This window comes from Pinus tabuliformis, chromosome 2_2 (genome assembly GCF_031772625.1).
Source record: "Pinus tabuliformis cultivar Carrire ecotype Pingquan chromosome 2_2, CPIR1, whole genome shotgun sequence".
Taxonomy (NCBI): Eukaryota; Viridiplantae; Streptophyta; class Pinopsida; order Pinales; family Pinaceae; genus Pinus; species Pinus tabuliformis.
This window is the reverse complement of record NC_142300.1, coordinates 1,189,873,656-1,189,890,046: the sequence shown is the minus strand read 5'-3', so window position 1 is coordinate 1,189,890,046 and position 16,391 is coordinate 1,189,873,656.

Below are 16,391 nucleotides of genomic sequence, written 5' to 3'. Positions count from 1 at the left end.
ATTTGGAGACTAGCAACCTCATGAAATAGAGCAAGGAAGGGTCAGTTATAGCCCTAGAGCCGCGGAAATGCTTGCGCGATGTGGAGAAGGTTGGGCTACTGCACCTACTATGGATTCCACACTTTCACAAGGCTCTGATCATGATCTTTGTCATCAAGCAACTGCTTTGCCTTGTACACGATGAGTACTTGTGGCTGGAGGAGCCTATTCCTATCACAGTGGAGCTTATTCACAAGATTTCTCAACTTTCCTATAAGGGAAGGGACCCCGCAGAAATAGCTGGAAAAAGCGGATATTTGGTGCTCGTAGAGGCCATGAAGAAGAAATAAAAGTTGTAAAAGAAGAATAGAGGCTATGTAATTTGTAGCATTGAAGACAAAGGGGTGTGCGTAGCCACCCAGCTGCTGGCAGGGAAGGCGATGAGAAAATGTCAGGGCAATGAGGTACTAGTGTCGGTTTTCTCGTCGGTTGAACAATGTGCGAAGGGGGTCCAATTCAACTGGGCCGAACTCCTTTGCAAATAATTTCTAACCAATTGCAAAGAAGCTCAGGAGCAGGGCAAGACCTTACACTACGTGTGGTTTCTCTTGTCTATCTTATTGGTGACTAGGGAACTGCCTGAGGATAGTCAGTTCCCTCCTCTTGAATAGGACTTGCAAGAGGCAGCAAGATACACGTCACTTTGGGCTACAAAGGATGCAACAAGGATCCGCAAGACTAAGATCTTCTGGGTGCTCATGGAGGTAAGCATCCAAATGTCAATCAACAGAAGATCGTGCCTATCCCCCATAGTGTACAATAGTCTATGGAGCTTTGTAGACTTCAAGGTGGATATGCACAATGTGTATGTTTAGGCGCGTAAGGATCTGGTGTAGAACTGGACCAATCTTCCTTTCATCACGATTGATGATGCCATTTTCGCCGTGCTCGACTCATGGCCTCCCAAGTGGCATGGATTGGATCTAGCAGCACATTATAAGACAGCGGTACAAAAACAGAAGGATGCCACCAAGCTGTTGGCTCAGCAGAAGCACAACGAGCAGTTGGCCACGAAATTAAGGGTTTTCCGCGAGGTAGCGAAGGCTGCCGTAGAGCAGGCCGAGGCCGCCAAAAAAGCAGCAACATCACAGGCAATAGGGGCCACCACAATGTGGGAGGAAGGAGGCCCAGACTTGACCACAGGATGGGGAACAGAGGACAGAGAAAAAGGCACAAAACCAAGAACGACATCTACACAACTGAAATGGCTTCACGGTACGGAACGAGTAGACCCACGGAAGAAGACTAAGGCTTCCAAACTACACAGTGAACCTATTACACTGAAAAAGGGTGACCTCTACGACATCGGCAAAATAGTTCGCGAGGTCACTAGGGAAGTGCTCTAGGAAGCGATGATGGAGCAGTAGAATGTGTTGGGGGCCCTCAGGGCACAGTTGTAGCAACTTCAGGTGCGGCCCCCATAGGAGGGAACAGTAGCCACCCACAGTGCCACAGCTACATCGGTAACGGAACAGTTGCTACGGCCAAAATGGCTAACACTATCATGCTGCTGGAAGGAGCACTAATAATGGAAAGCATGGAGGACAGAGCCATGGTGGGCCAAAACAAGGGACTTGGCCTAAACTTAGCTGCCCTTCCACAGGATACATTATACTAGCTACGAGACGGAGCCACAACAGAACTCCGCGCTAGCGAAGGATGCATAGTACAGATACCCAACAAACAATGAATCAACATCGAGCAGCTTAGTCTACAACACAATGAAGTGCTAGTGCAGAATCAACAGCTGGAGCAAATGGTAGAGGAAGCATGTCACCGTGCTCCAGAGCTAGAAATTGTGACAGATCTACCATTAAGAGTGTGAATTCACAAATTGGCCAGTGGATTCCATGAGGCAAAGGAGGAAGCAACGAGGATACAGCTGGACCTCAACCTTCAGATTACTGAACTATGATTAAAGGCATAGTCATCCACGCAATCGGAAGTTCGGGAACAGCGTGCTCGCGCTATCCAAAAAGGGTTGGAGGAAATAGGACAGACAGTGCAGAAATGTACTACTATGTTGGAAGAATCCTTTGCGGTCCTCACTTCCTTATAGGAGGACCCCACCATACAGTGCTTGGAAACAAAGGCACGAGAGCTTCAATCGTAGTATGACAGTGTGTGTGGAACGGTGTAGACAATTGTCCTGACCCAACGGCTGGCAAAGCTACAACAGGCGAAGGCATTGAAGGAACAAGTGGATGTCGTGCAACAGAAAGAGGTAGTACTTAAAGTGCACGTTCAGCATTGGATTGATGAGGCCTTCCTCATCACTATTGATATCGAAGGAAAGCTCGCACAAATGAAGGTGATGCATGCCTTAAGATAGGGATTTTCCCCTGACAGCGAGCATTTGACCAAAGAGTAGAGCAGATCCAGCAAACGGCAGAACAGTGTGCTGCAAACCTTCGCCACACTAAAAAAGTGACTCGGGACGAGTTACGATGATTGTGTTGGGGGCTTGTTAGGCATGTGATCCCCCGTAACATGTTTTTGGGCTCAAAGCCCAAGTTCTGTTCAATTATACTGTAATACTCCGCGAATTGCGGGTGTGGAGCGCAAAGTCTAGGATGAGTCATAGGGCTGTCTGCCCTAAAATGTTGTAATTTAATGTAAAGTTGTGTCGGCCTAACCATGGTTCGTGGATGATGGGATTTCATAAATAGAGCGAGGATATAAGTGTAAAAGGAGCAAAGAATAGAGAGAATAGTGAAGGCATGGTTCAAGGTTAGAGTTGGATATGAAGCGTATTGGGTCATAGTAGTAGGAAGAGGCTCTGCAGCTGAGTGCGCAAAGGCCTAGAAGAGTCCACAGCTAAGTGCGCGGACCCCTGCAGCTGAGTGCACAGGGTGGAGTCAGGTCTGTAATTAGGATTGAAAGTTAATAAAGAGAAGTTTACTCTATGCACATGTTCTTGAATGCATATTTTGATGTTATACATTACTTTTACTCTGTTTATTTACTACGCGCAATTGATAAATACTTGTATGAATTCTTATATATGAAAATAATCTAAGTAATCGGATATCAGAGCCTAATTAAGGAATACTTGGGTAAATAACGTGGGTCATGCTGTAGCTAGAACTGCGCGAAAATAGTATTACAGGGTGCAGGGTGCCCGTTGGTGCGCGTAGCGCAGTAAGTGCGAAGGTTGAACCGCATACCAATCACAACATATCAGACATCCCCAGGGTGTAGAAACCTGGTTTTAGCACCCTCCCATCCTAATTTAAGTGAGACCTCAGTTGACACTTCGTGGACTATTGCCGAAAGGGCTAGTAGTATCGGGATTTGCTTTGATAAATCACTTCTAAACCTAGGTCGGGCCCCACTAAGCAAACACCCCTCCTCCTCGTCCTCTTCCTCGACCCTGAAATCATCTGCGTGCTGCAGTTGCGCCTTGATCCTGAGGACGAGACTCGATCCTGAGGACAAGCCTCAATCTATACTCTATATGTTGGCATTTTGTCTATCATCAATTCATAACTCGAGTAATTGTGTTCATCATGACCCACACACTTATAGAAATTACAGAACAACTGTTGTGGAGTCTACACAAACTTCTGCAATAAGTGACAATTATCCTTCATATGTTTCCCTGTAATCTGACAAATTGCGCACCATGGTACCACTCCCGTACTCGGCCCAGCGGTGTTCTCTAGTTTCAAGGGGACAAGACCCCCTCCAACTAGATAATTTTAGTACACCGGGAAATGATCCTTATCATGACCCTGGAACTTACATTTCAAACACCATACTTCTATGCGAACCTCATTCTAGACTTCTTTTCCCTTCTTGAGGCTTTGCAACTCCATATCCAGGTTAGCCAACTGTGACTAAATCTACTGCACTCCAAGATTCATATCCTGAATGGGTGAGGCCTCTAATTTCATAGAAATATCTAATGCCTCCACCTGCATTCTAATATTTTGTTGTGACAAAGGCAATCTCAAATGGGGCAATAGTGAAGCAATGTACCATTCTTTGTGTTGGTCATCTGTGATCTGCATATTAGCCTGTTGCAGCAAGCATTTCAACCTTTGATCAAAGTCCCACACAGACTCATTCACCTTCTGTTGGATCTCTTTGACCTCTATCATAGACCGGGCTTGCAACTTAGGCTTCTCCAATTCATTATTGAGTGCTTTCTTTGTTTCGTTTAGTGTTACATTTGGATGAGCTGTAAAATACTTAATATACCAGCTTAGTGCACTATCTTGTAGTGCTGTAACTAGCTACACTTTCTTCAAGTCATCATTTGTAATATTTTGTGACTTCCACACATCTACTACAAACTAGAACTGTTCATGGTATTCTATCCCCAGACCTCTGCATATGGGCATCTTCACAATGTTGGTCATGTTAAATAGCAGAGGTGGAGGCAGAGGCGGAGGTGTAAATGTAGGTGTGTGATGCGGAGGTGATGATGGAGTTGGAGAGGATGGATGTGGTATCCCCGCTATACCCTACTTTATCATATGCAACACACCTCGAGGTGTACTCATAACACTATTTTCTTCGTCACTGTCAGATGCTCCTAACTGAGGACTATACTCAACACTTGAATCTAGATCTCTTCTGAATGTCTTTACACTTCACTTAGCTCCCTTCAGATCTCTTCTAGACATTAATTTAATGGAATAACCCTTTTTTTGCACAATAACATTTTAATCCAAGTCTTCAGGAATTTCAAATACTTACCTCTTGGTCCTTTGAAAAATTGTCGTTCAGATTCGCTATAATTGACAGATGTATCGATCACGAACTCATAATGAATCCACCCAAAATTTGATTGATCGAGTAATTGAAAAACCTCAAGATCTTGTTTTTTGAAGCTTCTAGGCGCCTAATCAATTTTGGAGTCCACACAATAGGGTTGTCCAACTTCCACGTACCCTGACTATTTGCCAATATAGACAACCACTAGTTTAATTAACAAGGAAAAGTGCTGAAGAAAATTTCGTACTCGTCTGTATATAGGTATCTATTCAACCACTCTTCTTTTGACAGGTGCGGGTTCCTCTTTTCCTAGGCTGCAAATTCATGCAACTTCCAATCTACCCACTTCTCATTTTCCTTCTTAGTTGGGAACCATTTATTTGACATCCCACATTCCTAAGATAGATCCCAATCCCAACAATGGAACCATTTGTTGGATTAAGGGGTTTTGGACCCAGGTTTAGAGTTAGCTGTGCCAACCGACAAAATGCTTCACTGTTGGCCCTTTCAACAGAAACCAGTGTAGTGTAGGCTACAGTCTCACCCGAAGGAGTATTAGTAGATGATAAAAACAGGTTTTTCCATCCAGAGGTCTATGTGATGGGATTTTGTTACTTCTAGGGATTTATTCCAACCTTCACAAACCGTAACCATTGAATTGCGGAAATTATGATAACTTTACAGATAAGATATTCTAACCCTGCACTGATTTCTTTAAAGATTCATATCATTATGTAAAGTAGTAGATCTATCAAGTTCGCGCACCAATTAATTGTTTCTTAAGATAATTACATAAAAAAGAGTGAATACACAAAAAATGCATAAGTAAACATAAAATCATAGATACATAGATATGGCTCCAAAATAGTCCTTATAATGATCAAACCTTTTGTTAAAAACTCTTTTTTCCCTATGCACATAGTTGTAGGGCCCGTGCACTCAGATACAAACTTACCAAGGTCTCCACACGCAAAGCTGCAGGAACCTTCCCCTTTTCCTAAGTACATAAAACAAACTTTTCATGACTTAGATTGCTTGCCCATACATAGATCTTCCATTATTCACTTACTTTCTATGACTCACTAAGACTTCTTTATATAGATTGTTTCATTACAATACCATGGTTCGCGAACCATCGGTGGGTCACCAAAAATCTTACTTATAACATACTAAGGGGCTTTGACATTCCTAAAGCCCCTTTAACTTCTACGAACTTCATGCTCTGCTTCCTCAAAAGGTAGAGAATTTACATAAATAACAAAAAGTATTACAAAATTGACCTCCGGGGACCCTGTCCCAACATCATTGATGACTAAAATATATTTTCTTTGTTTTGGAAGTTGTTGGGAACAAGATCCCCCAAGGATAGTTTTTGGGCTAAAAGCCCATGTTTTGGGTCAAATTTTGTAATAAAATTGTAAAGTCTCTACATTTTGTGGTCACGGAGCGCAAAGGTGTCATGAGTCATAAAGGGTTGTCCACCCTTATTTTGTAAAGTGTAAAGTTGGTTTCAAATATCTACCCATGGTATGCGGACCATGGGATTGTATATAAAGAGCTAAGTAAGTAAGCTCTAAGTAGTTTTGAATAAGTAATAAGTCTTGAGCGATAAGGAGGAAGTCTTTAGAAGTCTAATTTTCGGGTCGTAGTGTAGGTAAAGGCTCTCCAGCTGAGTATGCAGAGGCCTAGGGTGGAAGTCCGTAGCTGAGTATGTGGACCCCTGCAGCTGTGTGAATAGGGCGGATAGAGTCTATAATCATCTAAAGATATCAATAAAGAGAAGAATTCTACAAATTCCGTGTCTTTGTTTCCTGTTAATGCATCTTTGTAGGTTTTAACCCTGTATAAAAATTACCTGCATACGAATTCTAAAACACAGAAAATAAACAATGTGAGAGCATAACACATGAAACACATATACACTGAGATTTTCCCCTAGATCCCAAAACCGAGACTACCAGCTTGATTTTTCATTATGTTCCTTTCAATGTTACAATACATATTTATACATGCCGAAGCATCCAATACCATGGACAGAAAACCATTGCGTCCAATACCATGGACTGAAAACCATTGCGTCCAAAAAACATGTGTGAAAATCATGCATAAAACCATAGGTGGGTCGGCCCAACCTAACATAGGTTCCAAAACCAAAATTTTCCAGGGCGCTGCCCCAGGCCCCATAAAGTGGTGTTACGGGTGCCCCTCAAACCCCTTGTGACCTCCCCCCTCTAACCCCTAGTTAACTACATGGGCTAGTCGTGGAAAGAATATAATACAACCCAACATTCTCCCACTTGTTTTTTTCTTTCCACAGGGGGCCACAAGAGAGCTTAGTCATTTATCCAGCCTTGCAATGTCCATTGTTTCTCTACACCAAGAGAACTTCTCAGAGCTCATAGATTTTGTCAATGCATCTACAATATTCTTCAAAGTGTCCACCTTTACCAGCAACACCTTTTTCGTCTATTATATCCCTTACATAGTGATACTGAACATCAATGTGCTTTGTCTTTGAATGATATGTAGGGTTCTTTGCCAAGAAAATTACACTTTGGTTGTCACGGTCTATCCTTATAGCTTCCTGTACTAACCCCATACTTGAACACAATCTCTGCAACCAAACTAATTCCTTGCTTGCATGCATGGCTTCCATGTATTCTGCCTCTGTAGTTGATAGTGCCACTACAGATTGTTTCTTACTCATCCAACTGACTGCACCTCAAAATAGGTTAAACACATACCCACTTGTAGATCTTCTCTGATGCAGATCTCTAGCCTAGTCTGCATCAGAAAAGCCACAAATATCCAACACTCTGTCCAATCTTGGTATTCCTTGGTAGCACAAACCATAGTCACTAGTGCCATGCAAATACTTAAAAGCCCACTTCACTGCTATCCAATGCTCCTTCCTTGGTTTTGACATAAACCTGCTCAATACTCCCATTGCATGTGAAATGTATGGTCTAGTATAGATCATTGCATACATCACGCTATCGACTGCACTTGCATATGGAACACGAGACATGTCCTCTTCCTCTTCTTGTGTCTTGGGACACTGTTCAATAGATAACCTCACACCTACAAGAATAGGAACCTTCACTCGTTTACTATCCTGCATATTAAACCTCTGCAGTATTGTCTCGACATACTTCCTCTGGTTTAAACAGAGCTTCCTCTTTTCCCGATTTCTTTTAATTTCCATGCCCAAGATATAGTTTGCAGCACCAAGATCTTTCATTTTGAATTTCGAGGACAATTGGGTCTTCAAATCCTGGATAATTTCTTTGTCATTTCCAACCAGCAACATATCATCCACATACAAGAATAGATAAATAACACAGTCACCAATTAATTTAAAATACACACAGTGATCTGCTTTGCTTCTTGTGAATCCAAGTCCCCATATAAATGTATCAAATTTATGATACCACATCCTTGGTGACTGTTTTAACCCATACAGAGACTTCTTTAACTTGCATACTAGTCCTTTCTTACCCTTCACCGCAAAGCCTTCAGGTTGCTTCATGTAGATCTCCTCTTCCAAGTCCCCATGAATAAATGTTGTCTTCACATCCATTTGTTGTACCTCAAAATCAAAAGGAGTAGCAACAGATAAAAGTAATCTAATAGAAGTTACCTTAGAAATCGGAGAAAAAATATCACCAAAGTCAATTCCCGGCACCTGGGAATAACCTTTTGCTACCAATCGAGCTTTGTATTTCTCCACGTTTCCTTCTGCATTTGTCTTCTTTTTGAACACCCATTTTTTGCCAATGGGTTTCCTCCCAACCGACAACTCCACCAGATCCCAAACCTCATTTTTGTGCAAAGATGCCATTCCATCAACCATGGCCTCTTTCCAGAGTTTTCCATCCTCTAAATCCACTGCTTCCTTCGCAGTTCTAGGATCATCACCAGTAACAGACAAAGAAAAATTTGAACAGAAAGTAGATGGACTATACATCTCTAGCTGCCTTCTTTCTCGAACTGATCTTCTCACAGCCGGAGTTTGTGGCTCTTCATCTTCTAATTCCTCCTCTGCTGTAGAGTCTGATTCTTCCTCCTTTAGATCAAAATCTATCTTCTTAGGTTCCTTTGGTTGGACTTCATGTTTAATAACATCTTTCACCTCTCTGAACACCACATCTTGACTATACACAACCTTCCTTGTTACTAGGTTCCAAAATTTATAACCCTTTAAACCATCCTTATACCCAATAAAGATGCACTTTTTAGATTTACTATCCAACTTGGTTCGTTTCTCCTTTGGAACATGTACATATGCATCACATCCAAATACCTTTAGATGTGAAAGAGAGGGTCTCTTACCAGTCCATACCTCATGTGGAGTCTTATCCTCCAACGCTGATGAAGGTGACCTATTGACTAGGTAACATGCAGTAACCACCACCTCTGCCTAGAATTCCTATCCTAACCCAACACCACTGAACATGCTTCTTGCCCTTTCCATCAATGTCTTGTTCATTGTTTTTGCAACTCCATTTTGCTGAGGTGTATATGGAGTAGTCTTTTGCCATGCTATACCACACTTCTTACAGAATTCTTCAAACTCCTTGCTGCAAAACTCTCCACCATTATCTGTCCTCAGCACCTTTATCTTCTTCTCTGTTTGATTTTCCACAAGAGCCTTAAATTATTTGAACCTGTCAAAGACTTCAGATTCCTTCTTAAGTAAATATATCCATGTATTCCTTGAGAAGTCATCTATAAATGATACATAGTACATAGACTTACCCAGTGATGGAACCCTCACAGGTCCAAACACATCACTGTGCACAAGCTCTAATATCTATTTTTCCATCTTACCACCAGAGGGGAAACTCACCCGATTCTGCTTCCCATATACACAATTTTCACAGAAATAAAAATCCAGAGAGCTATTACTCATACCTTCTACCATACCTTTACCATGAAGTATTCGAAGGCCTTTCTCTCCAATATGTCCAAGCCTTTGATGCCATAGCATGGTCTTCTCTCGAGAGACCACTAAATTTTCTGCTCCACTTTCAAGAACCACAGAACTGTTGCACCCATCAACAACCATGCTACCTTGCAGCTTGTATAGAGTTCCAATCCGAACTCCCCTCATCAATACCAGTGCTCCCCGAACCATCTTGCAGTTATCCTTCTCAAACACTGTTTATACACTTGCATCATCTAGCTTGCTTACAGAAATTAGATTTCTAGCCAATGCAGGAATATGTAGAACACCCAGAAGTGTTCTAACTCTTCCACCTTGCAACTTCAACTTTGCCTTTCCAAAACCAATGATTTTAGCCTTCCTATCATCCCCCAAGAAGACATCACCACCATCATATTTCTCATACTCGCAGAACCACTCTCTATGGGGAGTGAAGTGAAAGGATGCACCTGAGTCAATTAATCATGCCTCATGATCTACATGTGTACTTGAAGAAGACAAGTACACATCCCCACCTTCAGCTGAGGTGGTTTTCGCCTCTGCAGAAGGAGCCTCATCAGATCCCTTTCCTTTGTCAGGAGCTTTATATTTATAGTTCCTTTTGAAGTGACCTTCCTTTTCTCATTTCCAGCACACCACCTTTACAGGTTTTCCTGGAGATTTAGATCTCCCACTCAATGAATTATTTTTGTTTCTGTTCTGGGACTGTCCTCGTACAGACAAGGCATCACCATTTTGGCTCTCCATATTTTTCCATCTCATCTCCTCCATCAGCAAGGCTAAGACTATTTCATCAAACTACAAGGCAGTTGCATTGCTACCTATTGCAATAACTAGACTATCCCACGAATCTGGTAGAGAACACAACAAATTGATGCACTTATCTTCATCTGAAATTTTAATATCAACAGATGCTAACTGACTTACCACAGTATTAAATGCATTCAGATGCTCTGTCACCGAGTCTCCATCTTTCATCCTCAGGTTATACAACTTTTTCCGTAGGAACAGTTTATTCACTAGAGACTTAGATTGGTACAAAGTCCCTAACTTGTCCCACAAAGCCTTCTCCATAGCTTCCCCTGATACATTCAACAATACTGAATCTAAGACACACAATCGTATTGTGCACTTTCCCTTCCGATCCAACTTCTTCCATTCTACATTGGACACTCCCGTTGGTTTAGTACCTGGATCTACCACCATCAACTGATCTTTATCCACCAACAGATCCTCCATCTTGAGTTTCCACAACTCAAAACTCTAACCATTAAATTTCTCGATCTCTATCTTTCCACTACTCGCCATCTTCTTTCACCACTAGAATCGATCTCGCATATCTCCCACTGAATAGGGTCTACCACAGGCTTGAGCAAAACCCCTCAGCAACAAAGGCGTCCCCTTCAAGCCAAAACAACTCTGATACCAAATGTAGGTTTTAACCCCATACAGAAATTACCTGCATACGAATTCTAAAACACAGAAAATAAACAATGCGAGAGCATAACACATAAAACACATATACACAAAGATTTTCCCCTAGATCCCAAAACCGAGACTACCAGCTTGAATTTTCATTATGTTCCTTTCAATGTTACAATACATATTTATGCATGCTGAAGCGTCCAATACCATGGACCGAGAACCATCACATCCAATACCATGGACCGAAAACCATCGCGTCCAAAAAACATGTGCGAAAATCATGCACAAAACCATAGGTGGGTCCGCCCAACCTAACATAGGTTCCAAAACCAAAATTTTCCAGGGCACTGCCTAGGACCCCATAAAGTGGGGTTACAGGTGCCCCTCAAACCCCTTGTGACCTGCCCCCCTCTAACCCCCAGTTAACTACGTGGGTTAGTCATGGAAAGAATATAACACAACCCAACAATCTTGTGATATTGTATATGAATTTCATTTACAATGCTTATATGATGCGTGAATGTATGTAATTACGTTGGTTAATTGAACACAAGTAAGAATACATGTTTACGTGGTTCTAACTGTGATAATTTAATAAGATAAGTAAGACACTTAAGATAGCTTGGGAATCTATGCAATACGCTGTCTTAGCAGTGCGAAAGTACCTGAACCGCAGGTTAGGGCTATGCAAAGGTCAATCATACCCCTTCGCGGAGGTACTGAAGGGCGGAATAAAGGGTTAGACTGACAGAGCCCTAGAACTTAATGACCTGCGTGAAAGTAGGAACATAAGGTCTAAACCGACATCATGACCATCTCAAGGTGTGAAAACTTGGTTCCATCACCCCCCCATACTACTTCGAGTGAGACTTTGGTCTGTGCTCTGCGGGCTGATGCCAAAAGGGCTAGTAGTGTAGGGATTTGTTTGGCTAACTAATGTTGAACCTGGGTCAGGCCCCACACAACCAACAAAAGGTTATGTTGCTAGGACTGAAATTTGCATAAGATATGTGTGATGTCGTATCACTGGAATCCAACGAAGAAAGAGATCAAAGACTGGTTGGATAGGAAGATCCACGAATTCGTGACACATGAGAACATAAATTTGTGACTAATAAAAGAACAGTGGTTGGACAGGTACCTATATAGAGAGATCAATGAGATCTTTTCCTGTTCCTTTCTGGTTGAGCTATACGAGTGGATTACAAAGCTAGCGAATAGCCAAGGAAGGTGGAGACTTGATGGTCTTATTATCTAGACCCTGAAGTTAGTACAGAGATTGGAAGCATCTGAGGATAAGATTGCTCGCGTTGTCGATCATTGGCTCGATCACATCATAGGAGGATTTGTGACTGAATTCGCAGTCGATACCTCAATCAACTACAGCGAGGTAGAGTGGAACTTTTTCAAAGGTCCACGAGGTAAGTACTTGAAGTCTTTAAATACCTAGATTAAGATGTTATTGTGAAAAAAATGATTTATGTAGCTAACAGGATGTTCAGAGCTATGTGAAGTGGAAATAATTACAGGAACAAAGAAAGAAAGGGTACTGAATATAATCCATTGATTTCACCTCCATTGGGTGATGAATAGGGCGTAGCGTAGGCTTCTCCATGAAGTGCTATTCAGTTAATAATACAAGGATTCCCACGACTACCACCTCCACCCACACCACCTCCAACTTCACCACCATCACCTACGACTTCACCCATACCACCACCACCTCCATCGTAGTTCAGCATGGCAAATTCAATGAAGCTACCTTTATTTAAAGGCTCGGGAAATGTGGACCCAAACCAGTTCTGGTTCATCATGAAAGATGTGTGGGAAGCTCAGGGTGTCATGGATGATCACATGCAGAAGGCAACATTGGTTAGTGCATTGCAGGATCACGTGCTAACATAGTACATCAAGTACTCTAATGATAACCGAAATGCTGGGGGGGAAGATATCCAGTCCGCACTAAATAAATAATTCAGTAGGCCTAAATATAAGGCACAGTTGATTGTGGGGTTCAAGGAAATCATGATGAAGCCAGGTGAGACACCTTGGGAATTAGATAAGAGGTTGAAGTGTAAAATCCGTGAAGCTAATATGAACTTAACAGATGGACAACACCGCAAGTGGTTCGTGGCTTCGCTCCTGCCACACCTAATGGTTGTGTTGTCACAATAGAAGATAACGACTCAGGTAGAGGTCTTGGAGATTGCAATGAGACTGCATGAAACACCGATGCAAGATCTGAATCTAGGGGTTCAGCAGATCCATGCGCAGTCACAAAATCTATGAATTGAAATGCAAAGTTTGAAGCAAGAGAGAACAGTTCGTCCGGAGGTATGTGAAGAGGTATGGTGCCTGAAATGCAAGGGTGAGGAGCATGACAAAGACCATAGCCCGGTCTTTGCGAACTATATTGCAGGAGGAAGACCGATGCCTTTGAGGCCGGAGGCCCAAGAAGGACCAAGTGCAAGGACTGCATTGTGGTGCGCTATATATCAGGTAGTAGGAAAACATACGACGGATAATTGTCATTTGTTGCAGAAGTTTTTACAAACACCACAACAACTGTTCTACAAATTCTGTAGGTCAATAGGGCATGATGAGTGCAATTGCAGAAGCTATGAATTGATGATGGATAGAACACCGGCCTATAGGGTTCAGGAAGAAATGTGCCCCCCTTACTAGAGCGCAGGGATGGTGCAAACAAGCTTTTAGGGGTGTGGACGAGGTCAAGGCCGAGGAGGACCTGACAAAGGTTGGGGACTATTAATCTACTACAATTGCAGAGGACCAGGACACTATGCCTATGATTGCACTAACCCAATGCATCCGTCGTGCAAATATTGCACTCTGTTTGATCATGAAATGCAGGACTGTCCTATGCTGATAATGAGGATACACGAAAAAGGGGCGCTACTACCTCAGCCTACTCAGAACCTATAGATGATGAGGTCTAAGCCTCGTGAAGAGGATCCGAATGTGAATATAGTGCTCCAAAATGGAAATTCAACAGGGGATGATAACAAGAAACAATCCAAAGACAACACATGGGTTTGCAAAGCTCTGACAAAGGAGGCTGAATTTGATTTGGAGCGTGCACGCAAAACATTCATGGAAGAAAAGAAGAGCTTTCTTGAGGCCTCCACCTCAGGGAGCAAGGATATGTCAGATTAGGAGACGGACCCTTATATGCTTACGACCTTCCTAGAGACCTACATGAAGTTGCTACACGATAACAAGGCCATGAAGGGATTACAGGAGCTTATAAATAGATGTGCCGGAAACACTCCGTGTGAACCACATGTGGTACGAATGATTGGTAAGCATAAAACAAGGACAGGACAAGAGATGAGGTTAACCACGTAGATAGTGTTAGAGTCGGTCTTAAGCCCTCCATCAGCGATCAAAACTCTTTGCATTTGCATATGTAGGTGTCTCATCAGTGTCAATTTTTGCATCCCGTTAGGCATGCCATAACCCTGATGGAGGAGCTGGTGTGTTGTACCCCTCTTGGCATTGCTGGTTCAGGTCATTTCAGTCATTAAGCTCTTTCAAGCTTGTCTTATCTTGTCTTGAGGTCAATTTCCTAGGTCTAGGGTTTTGGTCAAATATGTTTACAGGGTCATGTGTCTGAAAAGTCAATGAGTATTCAGCAAGTCAGAGGGATGATTGTAAAAGTGTTTCTTCAAGATTTCTTATCTGGTACAGCTAATCTTCACCTTGGATTTAAAAACTCTGTTTTTAAAGCCAAGGTCATTTTCCAAGTTTTTGTAAATAAGTGATGAAATTTCAAAAGTCTTCAGCAAATAAAATGCAACCCTGGTCCCCTTGCCAAGATCCCTCAGATGATCTACCTGCAAAAAGAATCAAGTCAAAGCACTCAATGAGTCAAATTCAGGACAAAAGAAACCAAAAAGTTAGTGTTATAAAGTGTCAAAGAGAAAACATTAGAAAGTGGGTTTGTGAATGAAATTTTTTCAAATGAAACTTATAAAAACCCCAAATTCCCTCCTATCACTCTCATTGTGCATCCTAGACGCTTGCAAGAGAGGTTTGAGAGAGTGATTGAGAAAAAGGAGCAAATACAGAGCGAGTTCGGGCATTGGACTGGTGCGCGACCCGTCAGGCCAGGTGTGCGACCCGTCAGGTGCGTGCGACCCATCAGAGGGTCTTCCACAGTGTAAAAGTACAACGGGCGCGACCCGTCAGAGGTGCGCGACCCGTTGGGCATGGTGCGCGACCCGTCGAGCTGTCTCCCTGCAAATCGATTTTAAACTTGCTCAAACGCTCTCCAAGCCATAAATTCGTTTGAGGTAGGTGTTCTAAACTTGAAATGGTTGCTGGTTATGATTGGTGGATATCATGAAACATGTTTTAATGATCGAAATTGTGCAAGTGAAACCTCTTCATATGACTGCAATGTTAATGGGTAAAATGTGCTAGGGTTTGTGTTGTTTCAAGGTGTTTTCCCTTTGTAATTGTTTCCCTCCTTCCCCTTTCCACTCTCACTTGTATGTATGCCTATTTTTCTCCCATGCTATTTTATAAATCAAATTCAAACCCTCCCTTCTCCCTAATAACTAAAAGTGTAAACCCTACCCCTCTCCCAAAGCATTCAAAACCCTAATCTCCCTCTACCATATGCATGTGTAAACAATAGAAAATGTTGGTGAATATGTCAGCAGTTTTTTGAATATGTTTCCCTATCTTCCCCTATTAATGCTGCATATTTTCATATCCCCATATGTTCACTTCCATACATGTTTTTCCCATATGCAGTGATTTTTGCAAATGATTTCCCAATATCCCTAATTTTAAATATGTACTCCTATATGCATAATGGTTTGAAACATTTTCCTTAAAAATTCCCTGTTATATTTATATATTCCCAATTCCTTGTAAAAAGGTCCCTCCCCTAACATTTCCCTCATGTCTTTTTCCCCTTGAAACAACATAGAATTCAACACTTTTTAGAGGCAGAGATAGCAGTACAGTTTGTCCACTTTGCTCCTAAACTATGTCAGAAACCAAAACTTACGAGCAAAGTGATGACCATTGATCATCTGCAGAGGTTGAGGTACAGAGGAGGCCTCGTAAGGGTGGTAAGGGTGGACATCATAAGCGAGAGGAGCCCACTTCTTTAGCAGAGTTACAGGCCTGTCCTATGGCAGTCACTTGTTTTCAGTACATGTCTTGTTATGAGTTCTGTGAGAGGATTTCTCGGATTCAGCACCACAGAGAGTTGGCTCACCTTTTTGTT